The 20,698-nt window shown below is 37.9% G+C and overlaps 1 protein-coding gene across 11 annotated transcripts in view; it reads right to left on the bottom strand.

Moving 5' to 3' along the window:
• Positions 1-20,698, bottom strand: part of CHRM3 (cholinergic receptor muscarinic 3) — a 490,492-nt gene that overhangs the window by 339,778 nt on the left and 130,016 nt on the right. For 8 of the 11 annotated variants that reach the window (XR_010345115.1, XM_064383636.1, XM_064383638.1 and 5 more), the window contains exon 2: positions 9,854-9,962. The gene's annotated coding sequence lies outside the window, so the exon portion shown is untranslated. Of the gene's footprint in view, positions 1-9,849; positions 9,963-11,249; positions 11,319-20,698 lie in introns of those variants that run through there. The other 3 variants (XM_064383639.1, XM_064383637.1, XM_012443745.2) reach the window with 2 other exon arrangements.

The raw sequence follows: 20,698 nt of genomic DNA, 5'->3' as shown, positions 1-20,698 counted from the left end.
AGGAACGGAAAACCAAACACCACATGTTCTCACTTATAAGTGGGAGCTAAACAACCAGAACACGTGGACACAGGGAAGGGAACACCACACACTGGGGCCTGTCAGGGGAGGCTGGAGCGGTGGGGAAGAACAACAGAGAAAAGTGCTAATGCATGCCTGGCTTAATACCTAGGTGATTAGTTGACAGGTGCAGTAAAGCACCATGGCACACATTTACCTATGTAACACAAACCTGCACATCCTGCACATGCACCCCGCAACATAAAATAAAACAAAATAATGTGTCTGGATTTTGATCTTGAGACAAAGAGAGAGACATTTACACAGAGAACAAAATATTCAGAGGTGTGTTAGAGCAGTTCCCAGTGGCAAGGGGAATGATTACAATGGTCAGAGAGACCATTAAAAGATCTATTGCCATAGTTCAAGTATAAAGCCTCAGAGCCAAATAGTAGTCATGGCAAGGCGAAGAAGATAGTTTTAAAGGAGGTTTGAACAACACTGACAGAGAACTCAGATGTAAAGATTAGTTTTGTTCAGCAGCCAGCTGAGCACAGAAGTAGAGGTGTCAGGAGCAATGCAATCGGGTTGCCTTGATGAAATTTGCAGGCAAACAATCAGAGCAAAAGAAAGTAACTCTCTGACCTACGTAAGTAGGCTTTTACACTTCTCAGCAGAGCCATGGAGGGTCTCTTAGCCCCATGCATGAATGAAAGAATGAGATTAAAGTCCACGATCTAGTTACTTTTTAAAATAAAAAAAAATCTTTTATGTATTTATTCTAAGCTTGTAACTAATGTCCCCCAAAATCAATAAACAGAAGCATAATTTAATTCAATTCAATTCCATTCAACTAACGTATATTTGCTTTCTTCTATGTATGTTGCTTTGTGTTACTCTCCTAGGGAAAGTTAATAATAAAGCTGAAATTAACTAACAATTTGGAACTCTTTATAAATAATGAGTTCTTCTTGTCAGAGATTTTTACCATTTCTATCTTGAAACTTATTTTATGTGCCTCTTCTATGTGGAAGCTGTGGATGTATTCCTAGGTTGAGGAGGCCCCTGTCATTACAATAATCTGTTTAATGTATTTTAACAGGCTTAGTATTAGGAGTATAGGAATTGACCTCAAGATTTACCTACTCTGTTTTTAGAGTGCTACATTTTGCAGGTTGTTAGTACTTAGGGTAGAAGTCCAACAATTCTTGTCAATAATTTTCACTTTGGCAAACTTTTTTTGTTTTCTTTTGTTTTTGAGATGGAGTCTCACTCTGTCCCCCAGGCTGGAGTGCAGTGGCACAATCTCGGCTCACTGCAACTTCCACCTCTTGGGTTCGGGGATTCTCAGGCCTCAGCCTCCCAAGCAGCTGGGACTACAGGCACGTGCCACCACGCCCAGCTGATTTTTTTACATTTTTAGTAGAGATGGGTTTTCACCATGTCAGTCAGGATGGCCTCTCTCTATCTTCTGACCTTGTGATCTGCCCACCTCGGCCTCCCAAAGTGCTGGGATAACAGGCGTGAGCCACTGGCCCAGTGACGAACATTTTTTAATATTTGCTTTCTATGTGAAGTAGTGGAAAAAAGGGCAAATTAACCTTGAGATGATATTTGTGTTTCTTTACATTGTGTTGTCCCATTGTTAAAAAACCATGAGACATTATCATTTGACTATACTATATTTTTGAATCTATATTTAAAAAAAAAGAAGCTAAAATGAGACAAATTGTCAGGAGTGACTCCAAAAATCTTTAATGGCTCATTTGTGTATTAAGCATTGATTTTTATGTCAATGGCATGAAAGTTGAATAATCTTGATTTTGGAAAGCCACCAAAATCATGTATTCAGAAAATCTAACAGTAAAATGTTTTCAAACATGAATCTGTGCTTCATGGAAAGAAAAGGACATATTTGTAAAGGTACATGCATACTTAATGTTTCTCATTTCCTCCAACAGGAATTGAATACTTTGTCTATCACTGCAATGTAGTAAACAGAGTTTGATACCTATTTACTGGCTCAGCTCAATAAAGAGATCACTATATTGCCTCCAAAAATCACTTAAAAACAATTGATTTACTTTCCAGTTGGAAAACTGTCTCAGCACACTGCATGACTGACAGTTTTCCCAGTTTTTGAATTGTTCCTTTTGATGAAGGACAGGTGAGCTTCAAATTGGGGCTTAGCACATGAGGGTTTTTGGCTTCACCCAGGAAATAATTGAAAGGCAAACTGGTGGTAGGATAGAAGAAAACAGCTTTATTGAAGAGGCAGCATTACAGCTGCATGACTGCTCCTGTAGAGTAAAGCTCCTCACAGTCATAAAGTAGCAGTTCAGGGCAGTTCTTCAATCATATTTATTGAATATGATTGAATGCTTCTTTTAATTGCATGCAGATTAAGGGGCAGTTTACGCACAAATTTCTAGGAAAAAGGTAGTAACTTTCAGGTTGTCTGGTCACTGCCATGGAAAGGGGTAGTAACCGTTGCCATGGCAATGGTAAACTGACACAGCACACTGGTAGGTGTGCCTTATGGAAAGCTCCTTCTACCCCATTCCTGTTTTAGCAAGTCCTCATGTTTCTGGTGTCTGAGCTCTGCCTCTGAAGCAGAGTCCCGCCTTCTATGTCACAAGATCTCAAGTGCACATCCCAGATTATATTTCTAATAAAGTATATAAATCAATGACTCTAGTTCCATAACCAAATTTCCATGTGATTAAATAAAAGCTCAACACTTCCATGTTACTCCATGTTTCAGCACAGAGAAGACTTAAATGTTGATCAAAGAACTAAAATATTGGGAGTTGTTTTTCTTTCTTTGGTGAAAGGGTAACAATTTTTTTCCCCTTTAGGTCTCAGAGTACTCACATTTTCTGTCCCAATCACCCCTCATAACCACCCTCTTCAGTGTAATCCAGAAATGTTCATCTTCAAATGCATAAAATAGAGACTTGTAAAGGTATCGGAAAACAAGCAGGTATTTTGTCATGTGTTAGCTTTTGAAACAATAAAAAATATTTATTTCATGCTGGACCTGGTGGCTCACACCTACAATCCCAAAACCTTGGGAAACCAAGAAGGGAGGATCACTTGAACCCAAGATACGAAGACCAGCCTGGGCAATTAAGTGAAACAGGGTTTCACTTAATTAAAAAAAAAATCCCTGTTTCAGGGATATATATATATATATATATAAAGTTATATATATATATAAAGTTATATATATATATAATTAAGTTATATATATAAAAAATTAAGTTATATATATAAATATAGAATTTATATATATAATATGGTATATATCACCTATCCATATCAGAAATAGATGATATATAATAGAACATATATCATATATTAAATACATATATATTGAAAGAAATAGCCATATTTCCCTCAATGATAATTATTATTGCTATATTGCCATAGTTACTTGAGCATATCCAAGCTTTAATAATGTGTTAATACCTACATAATTCCATTATATTTCTGGTTACACAACTGGATGAATTTTCTTGATATGGTATATATGGTTCATTTAAACATTACTGATATTTGCTTGATAGATGTTAATCTACAATAGCTTATGTGCTGAAAACTGGAGTAACCATCACCTATTTGTCTCTCTTAAAAATTATCTTTATTAGTTTAATGCTTTACAGTTACCGATCTACAGCCATCTGTGAAATCTGAGTGGCTTGACACAATTTTTGCTGCTTATAACTCTACCTCATTAGCCCATGGTGACTTCATTTTACATGATTGGTATACAGCAAGCAACAAAGATGGGCATCAGGTGTTAAAACACTGTTTTAGTAGATTGAATGATCTTTCATGTTAAAATTGTATGATAAAATTCCAGTTAAAAGGGCACAATTCAAGATAAACATTTAAATTAAACAATTTTAAGTCCTTTTCTGAGTGATGATTAGCTAAGCCTTTATTGACATAGAGGGCTTTTATTTTGGTTCAGTTATTTTTCACTCCATTTTTAAACAAATAGCTTAAACCTATAAGAATGATAACATGTGCCAGGCGCGGTGGCTCATGACTGTAATCCCAGCACTTTGGGAGGTCAGGCGGGAGGATCACCGCCTGAAGTAGGGAGTTCAAGACCAGCCTGACTAACATGGAGAAACCTGGTCTCTTAAAAATAGAAAATTAGCTGGGCATGGTGTAGCATGCCTATAATCCCAGCTACTCAAGAGGCTGAGGCAGGAGAATTGCTTGAACCCAGGAGGTGGAGGTTGTGGTGAGCCAAGATTGCACCATTGCATTCCAGCCTGGGTAACAAGAATGAAACTCTGTCTCAGAAAAAGAAAAAAAAGAATAACATTTATAGACATGGTTCACCTTTCCAAATGATTATTGGTAGGTGCCTTCCTTGGATATATGAAGTATACATATAAATTATACAGCATGTATGTGTTTTATATTTATGTAAACAGGCTTTAATATGCATACTTTAAAAACGGTGATGAATTCAAGCCTGGAGTATTGAACAAAAACAATCAAAAGAAATGTAACAGTTACAATAAAAGAAAACCTTAAGAACTACTTAAAAATATTTTTCTTACTAACTCATATCAGGGCAGTCATTCCACTTTCAGTTAACATGAGGTCAGAAAATTTCTTATCATTGTTGAAATGCTGTTCTAAAAATCAAATTTTCCAGCCCACCCAGGGACACAAATCAATCAATCAATCAACCAACCAACCAATAAAGCTTAATGATAAATTAAGAAGGCAGTAGAGTCAGATATACATTTTCAAAACTCCTGTCGTCTTTCACCAAAAATCCTTAAAATGATATGAACATCATGGTAGATTAAAAGTTGCCACTTTTCATTTTTTCTGGTCATTCTTTTTACAGATTTAATAACAATTTTAAGATAACATACATATTGAAAGACATTTCATAGAAATCTTTGTAACATGCCAAATGCAATTATTTATTGTGCAATCTAAGGAAAAAATATATCATTAATCACTTGGATTATTAATTTTATCAGTAACTATTGGTTGAGTTCTGGACCCAGGAAAAACAAGAATGAACAAGACAGGAACTGTCCTCAACAAGCTAGCACCATAGTGAGATAGTTGGTACATCAACCAATCATTGCAAAATAAGTGAGCATGATTTATAATAGAGGAATGTATATGGTACAAAGGAGAAGAAAAAGAAACAGTGAATTTTACGGGTAAGATTAAGGAAGTTTCACAGATGACAGTGCCTGTAAACTGAGTTTGGAAGGAAGAACATGCGTTTGATTAATGGACAGCACATGTAAGCACAGGGAGGCCCGTGGGATTATGGCATGCAGGTAAGGCTTGGTGCTTCTAGGTGGGGCTTGGTCAGCATGGAGGCAGAAGAGGTTGGCAGCTGACACATGAGAGAGGGTCACATACACCTCTCTGGGAAATTCACAGCTCATTGATTCCACTTCCAGTCACCATTGAGCAGGCTCTCTTCTTAAAGGACTCACTCTCTGCTTGGCCCACAATACAGCCTGCTCATTCACAACTCTGTTCTTAGACTTATACCCTTCGCTTTACTCTGATTATGTTATGTGTAAAGTTAGGGCCTAACTATTTTCAGAATCCCACTGTAATAAAGATTTTATCTATTTCATGTCTCCAAATTACATCAGATAGACTTCAGGTCTGAACATCTCATGTCTGCTCCATAGTCTAGCCCTGTGGTATTGAATGAAATGAGTCAGTCTGCTTTAGTTTTTAGAGATTCTCATTTAAGTAGTATCAGATAGACATTGGACTTTCAGTCTCCTTTAGGAGAAGACTTTTTTTTTTTTTTTTTTTTTGAGATGGAGTCTCTCTCTGTCACCTAGGCCGGAGTGCGGTGACACAATCTTGGTTCACTGCAACCTCTGCCTCTCAGGTTCAAATGATTCTCCTGCCTAAGTCTCCCGAGTAGCTGGGACTACAGGCTCATGCCACCACGCCTGGCTAATTCTTGTATTTTTTTGTAGAGACAGGGTTTCACCATATTGGCCAGGCGGGTCTTGAACTCCTGACCTTGTGTGCTGGGATTACAGGCGTGAACCACTATGCCCAGCCTATTATTTTGGATTTTTAGTAGAGATGGGGTTTCACCATGTTGGCCAGGCTGGTATCAAATTTCTGACCTCAAGTAATCTGCCCACCTCAGCCTCCCAAAGTGCTGGGATTACAGGCCACTGCACCACACCAGAAGGAGACTTCTAAAGACACACACAACTTAATTTGTGATGTTCAGGTAAACATCACAAATATATATAATGACCATAAAACCACAAAGATAAGTAGAAATCCACAAGAATCTGTCTGGTTAGTAGATATGGTTTGGCTGTGTCCCCATCCAAATGTCATCTTGAATTCCCACATGTTGTGAGATGAACCTGGTGGGAGGTAACTGAATCATGGGGACAGGTCTTTCCTGTGCTTTTCTCATGATAGTGAATAAGACTCACAATATCTGATGGATCTATAAGGGGGAGCTCCCCTGCACAAGCTCTCTCTGTGCCTGCTGGCCTCAATATAAGATGTGACTTGTTCCTCCTTGCTTTCCACCATGATTGTGAGGCCTCCCCAGCTTCATGGAACTGCAGGTTCATTAAAGCTCTTTATTTTGTAAATTGCCCAGTCTCAGGTATGTCTTTATCAGCAGTGTGAAAGCAGACTAACAATACATTGGGGCTGGCTTTCCAACCCCATAACCTTGCTTTTGTCTTTTTATTACATTCTAAATCCTAATATGAGACTTCATGATACGCATGTTGGCCACATTGAAGGGTGGAAGTATGGAACGATGCAGGCCCTAGGAGAGCAGAACAGCGTAACATCAGCTCCATGGGCATCTCTCACACAGGCCCCCATGGAGGGACAGCAAAGCAGCAACCAGGACTGTACCCATGTCCATGGTATATAGGTTCTTACCAAGAAATGCACCCTCAAAAACCTTTATGCCCAAAAGCTTCCTCCATAGCCACTAATAACCTCATTAGGGGAAAACACTATAAAGGCTGAAGCTACTGCAAAAATAAACTAGAAGAAGAATAGATGGGTGTGTGCAAAGCAGTCATAGATAACATTTCAACTCGAAATATAAGCAAGTCAGATAAGTCAGATTAAATTCACATGTGAAAGAGTTTCTGACTGCCCATATGGATGGATGCAGAGATGGACAAACCAAGTGCTGTCATTTGACGGTTTATAAGGAACAAGTGAGGAACAAGTCTTGGCTCGGGTCTGAGTGACACATGTCAGTCCAGCAACTGGCTCAGCTAGAGAGACGGATGCAAAACATGGGCTCATGCTCTTGACTTTAAATATTGTCCCGAGTTATCAGTACTTTCCACCTTGGGAACAAATTGTGACTCATTTGGAAAATGTCAACCATTAAAACCACTGAATTTTGTCCAATGTAAGCCCAAAGGAAAATATCTTAGGTTGATTCATAATAAAAACAAGTATACCTCTGATATAGAACTCATGATTATGAAAGTGAAAGTTCAAGCCCTTACTCCCATCATTTTATGAAACATCTTCTACATTTATACTTCCTTTATTTTTGCTCTCTTTCTCTCCTAGAAAAAAAAAAGTCATTTTAAACATGGTGACAGCCCAAAATTTAAAAAAAAATTAAACATTCACCTAGTATTCCTTGATTGGCCTAATAAAGCCAATTTCTGTTTGTTTGTTTAGAAAAAAATAGTATTCCATATTCAAGCTATATTTACATTTTATTGTTTTATTTAAATATTTGTTCATCTTTTTTGAAATTCTGAATCTAACAAGAGAAATCTTATAATTGGGAACATTTATAAAAGTCCTTTAAATATAACACATGGCAAGGATATTTTCAAATCCAGAAGTTCTCTGATTTGCATTATCTTAAAATCATATTATATAATAATTTGTAATTACATCTTTACAATGCCTGACAAAGGTGATAGCTACCATTCCTTGTTTGGATCTGTGTTAAGCCATCTGAACAAAGGAATATATTATGATTATTTCCATTTTATTTATCAGAAACTGAAGTTTATGAAAAGTTCACAATTAATAAATGACTTTGAACCCAGGGCTTTCTGATTCTAAAATCTGTGCTCATCATGATAATGCCACACTTCCCAGGGAACTGACTGATAACTCAGTAAGTATCACACTGCTCCTAAACACTTGCCCATATTAACTCATGTAATCCATACAACAAGCCTATGCAATAAGATAGATCTCTTTTTATTAGTCTAATTTTACAAATATACAAACTAAAGAGAGAGGTTAAATGACTTGTCCAACTTTGCAAAGATACAAAATGGTGGAACTGGGTTGCAACCTCAGGCAATCTGACTACAGATTCTGCATACTTCAGCACTATGCTACAATATTAGCCAGTGAATATGTCACCTATTATTAAGATCTTTATTTCATTTATTTGCAAAAATTTTATTCATGTAACAGACCACTGCCCTTCTAGTGAAAATCATATCTAATTTCTGGAGTTAGAATTTGCAAACCAGTTTCATTGCATAAGCCTGGTTATATAACTTGTTTAAATTTAGTGGAAAAGTCTTTCTCAATATTACTGAATATATTTGTTAAGATTACATTTTCAGTTGTTCATTTTAAAGGCTAGCTGTATTCTGTTAGCTAAAGAGAATGGCAAGAGAAAATGTGAAAAAGAGTTCAGTTAACAAAGGTATTAAATACTGCATTTAAATAATATTTACTATCTCACCAAATTCCTATGTTGTTTCCTTAGTATCCTGAAACTATAAGTACACCTAAGACATATCTAACATATCTTTGCCTTCATGTGTAAAACCTAGTAGAGAAAATCTAGTAAGAGTAAACATGCTGGAGAGAAGCAGCAGCAGAAATGCCTTATGGTTGGTGGGGACTGGTGTGTGCATGGGTGTGTAAGAAACATAGGTTTCCCCGTATTTAAACATGATTTTCTCAAAGGTACAAAATTATTTTGGGTCATAAATTAAAATTAATTATGATTTTATAATTTGTCTCTTAGGTAACTAACATACAAAATAGAAGACTGCATTAATTAATTTGAAGAGACAATTATGGTCACAGCTTTTTCCAGCTCCCTACTGTGACATCAGATGACCACGGATAACACCATTTATTTCTACAGAGTTTGAGAGTTAGCTAATAATTTCACATCCATTACCTCTTTTGACCTTCAATGGAATCTTATAAATTAGGTAAAGCAGAAACAATTCCTTTCATTTTTCAGATGAAGAAACTGAGGCCTAGAGTTAGGGGATAGTCTGAGGATAAATGCTGGAGCTGAAACAAAATTAACATTTTCTGACTGCATTTAATTCCCTTTCCATAACACCATAAATATCATACACCAACTGTTAATATGATGCATCTGTAAGTGGAAGCACATCAAATATCCTACATGATAAAATTAAACTGTTTCAAAGCATAAACTAGGTAAACGTTTTAAGCTTACATTGGCATCAGATCTATATGATATTAACCAGAAGACATCAAAACTGTCCAGTGATATTTTTTAATTCAGTTAAAAAAGAGAGAAGATTCTATACTTCTAAATTCTGCCTAGTTACACATAATTACCTATTTACACATAATTACCTGCCTAGGTACACATAATTACCATACGTATATACTTATACCTAATAGATACAGCTTAGCATGTGCCTTCATTTTACAATTGGTTGATACATAAATAGACTAATCTAGCCATGTATCATACCAGCAACACAAATACATGTGTTTTCCATATTTTCATTATAAAACTAGGTAGTCTGTTGAAAATCTCCACATATAACCATGTAAATAATATTAAGTCAAAAATACCTACTAGTGAAGAGACTTGGTGTTGTACATCATGATGGGGATGGATACGGTTCATTCAATCCACTGTCCACCAGGTGACTCATAACCAAAATATGTTCCATTACTGTTCATACCTAAACAGACACCAAAAGATGACAAAATTGGTCAATAAGTATGATCTCTTATGATTTGCATAAGATTATCTTTCTAATCTGTAGCATAATAATAAAAAGATGTTTGACAAGCAACTCTACAGAAAGACCTTAACCTACATATCTCTGTTGTTGTTGCTGCTGTATTTATTTCGTTAGCTTTAAGAATACAAATGGTTTTTGGTTACACAGATGAATTGTACAGTGGTGAAGTCTAGGATTTCAGTGCACTCGTCACTTGAGTAGTGTACATTGTATCCAATAGGTAGTGTTTATCCCTCACCCTCCTCAAACCCTCTGAATCTCCAATGTATGTCCGTTAGTATCATTCAGATGCTTTTATGTTCCCATAGCCTAACTCCTACTCATAAGTGAGAACATGCAACACCTCCGTTTTGCAAACAATGTGAAGTACAGCCATGGGAACATATTACATAGTTAATAAATATGTCTGATTCAGAAGTAAATTTACTAGTAAATCAATGTAACATTTCTAGAAAGCCATATGCTTACCAATAAGAAAACCAAACTTACCCTGTGATGTGAATGTTTTATGGCCTATGTGTTGAGCATTACACTATGTATGCATATAACTTTCATTCAGTCTTCACAATAAATCTGCACTATAGTAGTCTTGCTTTACAGATTTAAAGACTCAGAGGAGTAAGGCAATTGGCCCAGGAGTCTGCCCTCTATAGAACATGCTGCTTTACCACATCACGTGGACCATGCAGAGCATACCCTTCTTCCAATGATTAGCTGTGCTCCACGTTCTACAATGTGACCAACAGTTATTGAGTATTATATAAAGATGTATCTCATTGGTTCTCGGTCTCCTATGTAGTTCTCTAAAATACAAGCATGGTATTCTACTCATCTTTGTATGTCAAGATAGATATAAAGTGAGATCTCACTTTGAAATATAGTGCCTGGCACATACAAATACATGCTGAGTAAATGAATGAACGAACAGCAACAAAAGTAGGCACTGGCATCTATTTTTTGCCTTAACTCACACTTTTGTTTTGTCAATCCTTTAATTTACTTGCCAAAGTTATCTTTCTGTTTGCAATACAATCTCAGGAGAAGAAAAAGAATAATCTGAAATATCATTTGAATGAAGTTCAAATATATTCATTCCAAAAATTACACACTAGTTAGCAGTCAGTTGAATTTAGTTCACTTAGAGATCGAATTCTATTTCTCAAAAATAGAAAAAGGTTAAATAATAAAGACATTTTTCAGAGAGAAAAAAAATCCACCTTTTACCTGTAGATTAGATAACGGCTTCCTAACAGGACTTACACCTACACATCTTCCTAGATCACAGTGGGAAGGACAGCATGAATACGGGAGAAAACTGAAGCCGAAGTCAACAGGCAGAAGCTGCATGATCACTAGGAGCTAGGAAAAGCTGCTCTGGATTGGAGATGTTACAGAAAGACAGCCAACTTGGAGACTCTAATGGTCAGATCCGAATTTACTCTGCAGAAAAAGCAGCACCACAGTAAACTCCCCAGAGCAGGAGTGGGCAAACTCCAGCCCTGCTGCCAGTTTTTGTGTAGCCTGTGAGCTAAGAATGGTTTTTACATTTTTAAATGTTTGGAACAAACTAAAAGAATTGTGCGAATTATTTGAAATTCAAATATCAGAGGCTATAAATAAAGTTTTATTGGAACACAGCCACAGCCATTCATTTACATATTGTCTCTGGCTGCTTTCATGTTACCATGGCAGGGTTGAGTCGTTGTAACAGACACAGTATGACCAACAAAGCCTAAAATACATACTATCTGACCCCTCATAAAAATCGGTTGCTGATTTCTGGTCTAGAGAATTGTTCATGCCTGATTTGGAGGAGATTGTATGACAGGAAGAGGGGTGCTTTAGGGCAGATTGGAAGCAGAAGTTGGGAACCGCTGGCCCTACCGAAGATCATGAGCCTCAGGGACAATGCAGTAACTGCCTTGAGTGTGGCAGGGCATTTCTTTGGGGACAGCAGGATTTTCCCTGGAGAAGGCACCAGAAATGAAGTCAGAGTCAGCCACACTTCGTGCCAGGCACACAGGCTGAGGCAATGAGGATGGGTGGAGAAAGCTGGCCACCAGGATAGTGTCATTCTGCAACTTGCCAGGATGCCATTCTCTTCAAGGAAGTCTCCAGGGCTCTGGCTCCCTCCCTTCAGAATGACAGATAACCGAGACAACCAGTCCCCTTGCTGAAGGCCTGAGAAAGGCGATGATAACAGCAAACAGAAAAACTCTAAGAAAGTTAAAAGATCCTCTGTTTGCCCCCATTTAAGGGCAAAGAGTAGACCATAGCAAAGATGCATGAATGGGTAAAAAATGAAAACCAAAAGAAAGCACGAAGTTTATAGAGAAGAATCTCCTATTTCTATGGAGAGGTGGCATTCACTTTTGAAAAACACCAAAGGAAATTAAAATACATTTTGTAGAACATCTGTTTCTGAGACAACAGAGAACAGAATCCCAAAGATTCATCTTCAAGCAGAGAAGTTAATTAAGCCCAAATAAATGAGAAGATCCCTAAGTGGTTTCCCATTTAATTGCACCTTAGAGGTGAAGAGAAGGTGGGTTTTGAGTGGGAAGACTTGGCTTTAAACACCAATTCTGATATATTCTCATGACATGACCTTGGACAAATGGCCTCATATTCAACAGCCTCACTTGCATCACCTCTAAAATTGGGTTATTCTGAGAGTTCTAAGACAAAATATGCACAAAATATCTAGAATACTGCCTGTCGCATGGGAGGTACACAATATTTACTAGCCCAGCTAGCTCTCTCTCCTTCCTCTTCTAATACTAATATTCTACCACAATTATTACAACTATAGAGAATGGTTGCCAGACATTCAGTTCTCCCCTATGCTCCATACTTGACTTTGCTCCTTCTGTTTTCTCTGAGTAGACTATATCTTCTAATTTGGGGATCCTCTCTATTTAACTGGTAAATTGCTATTAATTTGAAAAAATAATAATTCAGAAGCTAATTCGTACCAATCCTTATTCCCGCAGGCATAAATACACTGCCATAACATTTTGTGCACACATTAGTGTCCTTTGTATTGTATTATTACCGTTTATTGTATCTGTCTTCCCCAGGAGGTTCTATTTTGGTTATTCTTGATATAGTATAATATCAAGATGATTAATTATAATCTTCTGGGGAAGACAGACATTTTTTAAAAACAAATCATATTCACATATTTCTGCCTATCTACTGGCCTCCTCTGCCTGTCTACTGCCTGTACTGCACAAGGGTCTTCTGATGGCTGTTGAATAGAGGAATTCCTTCACAGCAGTTACACCCTGGGGTATTGCAGTGATTTCCAGAGAGCTAGGTTTACAACAGGTTCTGATATTTGTTGAGAGAAAGAAATGAAGAATGAACAAGTAAAGGAAGAATGACAGAAAGGCAACCTTGGTGAGGATTTGGTGTATAAAAAATGGGCTGGGCACGGTGGCTCATGCCTGTAATCCCAACACTTTGGGAGGCCAAGGCAGGCAGATTGCTTGAGTTCAGGAGTTCAAGACCAGCCTGGGCAACATGGTAAAGCCCCATCTGTACAAAAAATACAAAAATTAGCCTGGTGTGATGGCGCATGCCTGTAATGCCAGCTACTCAGGAGGCTGAGGTGGGAGGATCACCTGAGCCTGGGAGGTGGAGGTTGTGCTGAGAGGTGACCACGTCACTGCACTCCACCCCGTCTCAAAAAATAAAATAAAGTAAAAATAAAAAATGAACATAGCATATTGCAGATGGTGTTGACAGTTTAGTAATCCTGGAGACCCATCTGGAAATATGTACAAAATGAAATACATCTCCTCATTTTATGGATGTGAGTAAGTCAACTTTAGGCAGCTCCCAGTAACAAGTTCCCTCTTTTCTTGAACACCTACTATGTGTGAGGCTAAGGGGGAGGAGCAAGCTCTGAGTCAGCTATTATTTATATGTGTTCACCAGAAGATATTGAAGATGAAAAAAATATAGGATTTTTTTTCTTGACTAAAGTCACACAGATATTAGTACAGTAAGTCCTCACTTAACATTGTTGATAGATTCTTGAAAACTTCAACTTTAAACAAAACTATGTATAATGAACAGATTTTACACAGGCGAATTGATATAAACAAGAGTTAAGTACCTACAGCATATTTTTTATTACAAAGATGTCAACAAACCTCTAAATAAAGACCTCAAACACTTCTAATATTAAACATGGAAATAAGCATGAGCTCTATATACATGTTAAAAGATTAATGAAAACAAGTAAGATAATTATTTACCCAAGTGAATCAGTGAGTGATGGCGATCCTCCTGGTGGTGGATTAAGAAATAAATGTGTGCAAAGCAAAAATTGTCAAGAGCACCTCTGACCACCATGCTGTTCAAAAACAATCATAAATATGTTGGCTTCCTGGACGCTTTCATACTGTCATGCACTGTCCTGCAATTGCATGATTAGTGTATAATTGAGCATTTCTACTTGACTATCTTTGTATTCATTCATTCATTCATTACTTTTTCAACCCACTTATTCCAGTTCAGGGTCACTGGTGGTCAGATCCCATCCCACAGCTCAGGTCACAAAGTAGGAGCTCACCTTGCATAGGACACCATCCCACAGCAGGCTGCACCCATATCCACTCACACTAGGACCCAGTAGACACACCAGTGAAACTCACATGCACAGCTCTGCATGTGGGAGGAGACCTCAGTACCTGGAGAAAACCCACACAGACATGGGGAGTATGTGTAAACTCCACACAAACATTGGCCCCAGCTAAGAATTTTTTTCTCATCAATATTATATAATTATATAATTATATACCAAGTTCTAAAGTCTATGCATTTCCACATGACAAATCAAGATTCTTCTTTACTTTGATAAATGATGTTTTCAACATCGTATTTATTGTGTGAACAGTTAATAAATGGTAGCTGTTGTTACTACTGCTATTAACATCATAACACAACATCACGGAAACAGTTTAACATTATGGAATATTAAACTGCTAAGCTTATATAAAACTTATTACTATAAGAAATATGAAAGTTATGCTGATATAAGGAAATGTTTCTAAATGCAGAATATAAAACGGTATGTCTTAGTTAATTACAATTACAGGCAATATTGTGTATGGTATATTAGTAAAAATTAGAAGTCAGTATGCTGAAAATAATGAGACTGTGTGTTTGTAGGTAACTTATCTGAAGTTCCTCAATTTCTCTGAGAGCATAAAAATTTGCTTGAATTCAAATTTATGTTAAAACATAGTATGTAATTTCTAAAAGTGGTGTTACTATCCCAGACCTTCTCCACATTTGAAATCTCATTTCTTCTGCTGCGACACAATAAACTACTGTTGTTTTAGTAAGAGTTGTTTGCTTGTCTATTTATTTTACTATTGGGAATGAAAACATTTAGAGGCAGATTTTTAAAGGATTACTGGAGTGAAGTTTTCTTTGAAATAAAGTCATTTAAACCACTTACTTCACTTAAAATAGACATAGTTTACCTTAACGCTTCCCAATTAGCATAAGAAATCTACACATTACAATGCCGACCTCTGTAATAAAGACTAAATTATGTTAACATTTTGTTAAGATAAAGTAGTCGACATGTGCTGAAATTTATTTCTTATACAGTCATGCCTCACTTAACAATGAGGACACATTCTGAGAAATGTGTCATTAGTTGACTTCCTTGTGCAAACGTCAGAGTGCACTCACACAAACCTAGATGGTATAGCCTGGTACACACATAGGCTGTATCATATAACCTATTGGTCCTGGGCTCCCTGTACAGTACGTATTGTACTGAATGCTGTGGGCAACTGTAACACCATGGGAAAAATCTGTGTATCTAAACATCTAAACATAGAAAAGGGATAGTAAAAATACTGTGGCTCACGACTGTAATCCCAGCACTTTGGGAGGCTGAGGCAGGTGGATCGCTTGACTCCAGGAGTTTCAGACCAGCTTGGGCCACATGGCAAAACCCTGTCTCTACTGAAAAATGCCAAAATTAGCCTACTCAGGGGGCTGGGGTAGGAGGATCACCTGAGCCTTGGGAGGTTGAGGCTGCAGTGAGCCAAGATGGGGCCATTGCATTCTAGCCTGAACAACAGAGTGAGACCTTGTCTCAAAAAAACAAAAACAACAACAAAGAAACCCAAAATGGAATTATAATCTTACAGGACTACTATTGTATAAGTGGTCCATCGTTGACCTGCACATAATTGTGTAGTGCATGACTGTACAGAAATATGAGAGATTTTAGCAGAACTGCAATAGCAATAGTGACAAAGTAACTGCTACAAAAAAGGTGAGAATATTTGACAAGAGCAGCGGCTAAGACTCAAAATCATCTTTCTGCTCTGAGAGCTGTGGAAGGCTAACCCCACTAGGGGACATCCAGCTCAGAGCTCATCTGGGCCTCAGACTTTCATGTGAGGGGAGTTCTAACCAGTGTCACTAACTCCTGAAGCAACTGACATTCTCTTATTCTCATTGAATTATAAGAGAACAAAGGCCAAAATATTTGAAAGAAATCTATGTAATCAAAGCATCTTTTAACAAAGCAGGTACAGAAAAATGACCTTGAACCTGATCATCAGGGAATCTGAAGCAGCTTCTTGGGCAGGAGGGGGTGGCTTTTCTTCCCTACCGCAGTTATGTCCAGAGTTTTACATCTGACAGAGCTATGTCTTAAGCACACCAAAGGTTGGGTGGGCCTGGGGCAAATGGTGATATTCCAGATAAAAATACACATTGTAGCTCAGTTTTCTTTAATCGAAAGGGTTATATGAAGAGTCTTTGTTCTCTTTTTGTTAAAATCCTGAAGTTATTTTTCATTAGCAATAACTATTTTAGGGCCATTATTTGATAGCCACAGTGGAAAGGAAGGAACTAAGAAATCAAAGGGAAAGATAGCCTTGATGCAAAAGGCTCAGGCATCACAAGAGGAGGAGGTGAATTCCTCAGCTTGTTTAAAATTGCTACTGGGTACATTTATATGTGTGTTTACATTTGTAATGAGGCAACTGTCACTTCGTGTTTATATTTATTGGCTATTAAACTTTAAAGACAAGTTGTACTGAAAATTAACTCCTATATTTACTCCACATTTGCTATGCTGATGTTCCAATGACTTTTTAAATGAAGTTTAAGTAAGGACAGTTAAATTAAGTAGGCAGAAATCAGTAGATTTTTAAAATATATAATTTACAAAATAGAGACAGCAGCTTCAAAACCTATTTAAATTAAATCTGGCTCCAACATTATCCAATTGGGTTAAAACATCCCTTTGGCAAGCAGGGGATAAAGGGTTCTCTCATGAATTGGAGCTGTCACAATAGAGCAGAAGTGGTCAAGCTGTTTCATAAAGGGGTGAGGTGGAGTTTAGCTAATGCAGAGAGTAGGTCAAAAGTTAGGGCAAAGGGCCAACAGAGAGAAACTGAAAAGCAGTTTCTATTGGCATCTTCCTGGGAGAAAAGGAAGGAAAGGAAAATAATAAATTTCAAAGAGACTCTCATCACACTTTGTAATTGCATGGAAGATGAGAGCTATGTAAATTAAAGGAAGGGATACTTGGCAAACCTTCCCAAAAGGCTAAGCTACAATCTAATTATTTTAGCCATTACATGCTCCTGCATTTCTCTTTCTTCTTTCTCTTTCTTCTGCTACTTCCTGTCTTCTTTTCTTTCTTCCTTTTTTCTCTCTGCCCCCTCAACCTTTTCAGCTGGGCAATATCATAATTAACACCACTCATGTGGCTACCCACATGCCAAGCACTTATGACTGATTCACAGGCATATTTTCTTTTAACACTCTTTCAGCATTATTATCCATATTTCATAGAAGTTGAGGCTCATATAGAATAAATTTCAAAGCCAAATTACTCAGTGAGTGGGCAAAGATGGAAATCTAATCTTAATCTATCTGATTCTTTAATTAATAAAGGAATGATTTTCGGGAGTGAAACTGTAAGTTGCAGATCTCAGGGTAACCACAAACCCTTTGCACATAAGAAATTAGGATGAGGATGGATGAACTTCGGGAACTGAATTAAGATACCATAAGAGCAAAATTCTGTATTGGAGACCAATTCAACTAAACATTCTTGAAATAAAGCAATCAAATAAGTATTTAGGGAACAAATGGAATTCAATTCTGAACCTTGCTGGTAGGAGGGGGTCTTTATCAGTGACTGAGATAAAGTTTGGAAGTCTGCTCCAAGTCACATGTTGAGATGTAATCCCCAGAGTTGCAGGTGGAGTCTGGTGGAAGGGGTTTTGGTCATGGGGGCGGACCCCTCATGGCTTGGTGGGGTCCTGGATAGTAATCTCGTTGTTTAAAATATGTGGCATCTCCCCTTGTTCCCACCATGTAAAGTGTCTGCTCCTGTTTAGCCTTCCACCATGAGAAAAGCTCCCTGCCGCTTCCCCAGAAGTCAAGCAGACGCCAGTGCTATGCCTCTGTACAGCCTGAGAACCATGAGCCCATAAACCTCTTTTCTTAATAAATCACCCTGTCTCAGGTGTATCTTTACAGCAATTCAAGAACAGCCTAACACAGGACAGATGTAAAAAGAGAAAGGAGAACCATCATTACTAGTCCTGGAGATGTCTAGACTGGAGGAGCAGTTAAAGGGGTATTTGTTTTTTTTAAGAAACTGCAAAGAAATTGAGAATCAATCTAAGAACACCTCAGGCATTTAAAATATGCTGTGGATCCAAAGATAGAGCCCAAAGAAGTGACACTTAAAAGTCAACTTTGAAGCCAAAGAAAGAAAAGAAAAAAAAATTTAATTATCACTTTAAAACCTAATATAACCCATTCTGGAATGTGAAGCTTTCTATCAGAATACATCACCAGTTGCAAAATACGCATTTAGATTAAATTGGAAATGGTTCCCTTACAACCTCTTCTAAGCAGTCCACTAGGATGCATAATAACTCTCAAGCACTCAAAAAGCCAGTACATAAGTGATTCTAAAATCTGAAAAGACCTTGGTTTTCCTGGAAATATAGTAAGACGGCGGACAGCCAAAAGAACACAGAAAACACGAAGACCAGACTTTTCTTGCTTTACGTTACCAGCCCGGGTACTTAGATGGCCATCTTCGCTACTCTTTGGATATGTTCCTAGTTTTGTCTTAAAAGGAAATGATTTGTGACTCAGAAATCATAAAATTACAAGTGGATGACGGTTTACTGATATCTTGTAGGTGCACGTGTCTGCGTCTATGATATGTTTTGGAATTACAATATTTATACATTTTAAAATTTTTCCTTAGTCTTTGGAATTGATAATACTTCCTTTAATGTCAGGGCAGAGTTAAAGATAACCACAGTAAGCAATCAAGGATGACTATGATTATATTCTTATCTCCATAGAGATTGTTTGCAACAGGATGAGGATGACTGCAGCCAAGAGAATACTTGTAACCATGTCCTCCAGTTAGAATGTCCAAGTAAATTATAGAATGGAGTGTATTCAAGTCACATGCTCCTCAGTCCATTCTGGGAACTGGAAAACCAAAGCCGAGTTTAGAATTTAAGGTAATCAATCTAACCTAAGCAAACCTGAAACCACGAAGATAAGTCACATAAATTCTATGTTGTCACTGCTTCCTTGACTCTGAATGGAGATGGAACTGGGGGCAATGGATTTTCTTTTTCTTTTTTCTTTTTTTTTTTTTTTTGAGACAGAGTCTCACTCTGTTGCGAGGCTGGAGTGCAATGGCACGATCTCAGCTCACTGAAACGTTCACCTCCCAGGTACAAGTGATTCTCCTGCCTCAGCCTCCCAAGTAGCTAGGATTTCAGGCGCATGCCACCACACCCAGCTAAGTTTTGTATTTTTAGTAGAGACAGGGTTTCACCATGTTGGCCAGGACGGTCTCGATCTCTTGACCTTGTGAGCTGCCCACGTTGGCGTCCCAAAATGCTGGGATTACAAGCGTGAGCCACTGTGCCTGGCGGGGGGCAATGGATTTAAGATGCCTCCCTAGACTGGGAACTAACAATACAATCATGGGGCCTAAATAAGTACCCTTTCACACCCTCAGCTAGCTTGCAGTTAAGAAGACATGCACATTGTTCATCGAGTTATGCTTCTGATACCTAATTTCCCTCAGCCTCATCAGCCATTCCAGGCCAGGCTGCCTTCAAGGTCTGGTTCAGGATCAAACTGCAACAGCCTGTACCCAACAGCCCAGGTCAATGCCCTTTGCTCAGGACTAACCTGTGGCTGTGCCCGTGAACAGCCACTGACCTCCATGAGGTTGAATCCTTGATCCTAGGAAACAAGCTTCAGAAGTTCCAAGAGCAGTTTCAGGTCAGAAATGCGCAAAGAGAGATTCCCAAACAGAAACAAATGTAGGGATAAGGAAAAAAGAAATCTTCCCCATGGAATAAATTTCCTAGGCCTAACCGAAACTCAAGAGCAACACAGAACCCTGAATAATTTGGTGGCAGGAATGTAAGAGTATTTTCACAGGGCAGAACCCACACTCATTGTGGATCTGGGGTGCTAAAAACATGGGCCCAAAGGAGCAAAAGGAAATGCGGAAGACTAAAAATATACTAGATAGGAAATAAAAGCATCTGAAGTAACACTTGGTGATTGGGGCTCCACTCAAAATTCTAACAAAACTTGGTAATATGGTAGGGATATAATGAATTCTC

Source organism: Aotus nancymaae, unplaced genomic scaffold (genome assembly GCF_030222135.1).
Source record: "Aotus nancymaae isolate 86718 unplaced genomic scaffold, 86718_ANA_hifiasm-v0.15.2.pri h1tg000032l_0, whole genome shotgun sequence".
NCBI lineage: Eukaryota > Metazoa > Chordata > Mammalia > Primates > Aotidae > Aotus > Aotus nancymaae.
The sequence above is the reverse complement of the archived record's forward strand: the minus strand, read 5'-3'. Positions and strand labels throughout refer to the sequence as shown.